Raw genomic sequence first — 1,062 nt, 5'->3', positions numbered from 1 at the left:
TCTGAGGGTCCGTAGACCCTACTCTGTGAACCCTCTGGTTCTAACTCTGGGAACCTTCCGGTTCCAACTCTATAAACATGCACAGCATAAATCACATAGAAATAATGTAGTACAACACATAACATACATATAGCATACAAATACTCTGTCACATAACTCTGATTACCTACTCAAGGTAAAGTATAGTGATAAGACTCACCTCGCGTATCTCGATAACCCGCAAATCCCGAAAATCACTTGCGCTCGATCCTCTGAGCTATAATCCTCCTATAACACAATATATCTCTAATTAACACTTTCACAACTAAGGTTGACTAACCCTATCAAGTCAACACTGGTCAACTCTGGTCAACGGTCAACTTTGACCGGACTCGGCGAGTGCACTAGGGCGACTCGGCGAGTCTATACGTGTTCACTGACTCCTTAAGATCCTCCCTTGACACGTCGAGTACTTCCCTGACTCGACGAGTTCCACCTCTCATGAATTGCAGGGCCACCACGACTCAACTCGCCGAGTCTCAAGAACAACTCGGCGAGTTCCAGCTTGACTCGGTCCGCTCGACAACCCTCTCTGGCTCTCCCTGACTCACTGAGTCAACCCCTTAACTCGGCAAGACCACTCGCTGAGTGGTTAAGGACAATCTTCATGCTACTCGCCGATTCTATTCTTCGGACTCGGCGAGTCTAAGCCATGCATGAACTCAAATTCACTCCTGAGGTCAGATCCATTCCAGTAACTCATAGATCCAGTCCTTCCAAGCACATTCATCACGTAAAGTTACAATCTTGGTGCTCATGCAAAGGTCCAAAGGCCTTATTTGATTATATGGTCTCTAGAATGCTATTCTAAGCTCATGGCCTCCATTAACACTCATAAAGCTTGAGGGAAAAGAGTCTCTGGACCTATTTGGGTCAAGATCCAAAGCATCAACACTAGAAGAGGCCAATTACTCCATGAATCATTCCACAAAGAAGCCCTAACTCTAAGATTTACACCAAGGGCTGAGAAAAGAACGAATGGTTACCTCAAATGAAGTCTCTGGACTCAGGAATCACTGGATT

This window comes from Lactuca sativa, chromosome 4 (assembly GCF_002870075.4).
Source record: "Lactuca sativa cultivar Salinas chromosome 4, Lsat_Salinas_v11, whole genome shotgun sequence".
Lineage (NCBI taxonomy): Eukaryota > Viridiplantae > Streptophyta > Magnoliopsida > Asterales > Asteraceae > Lactuca > Lactuca sativa.
Note: the sequence above shows the minus strand (reverse complement) of the source record.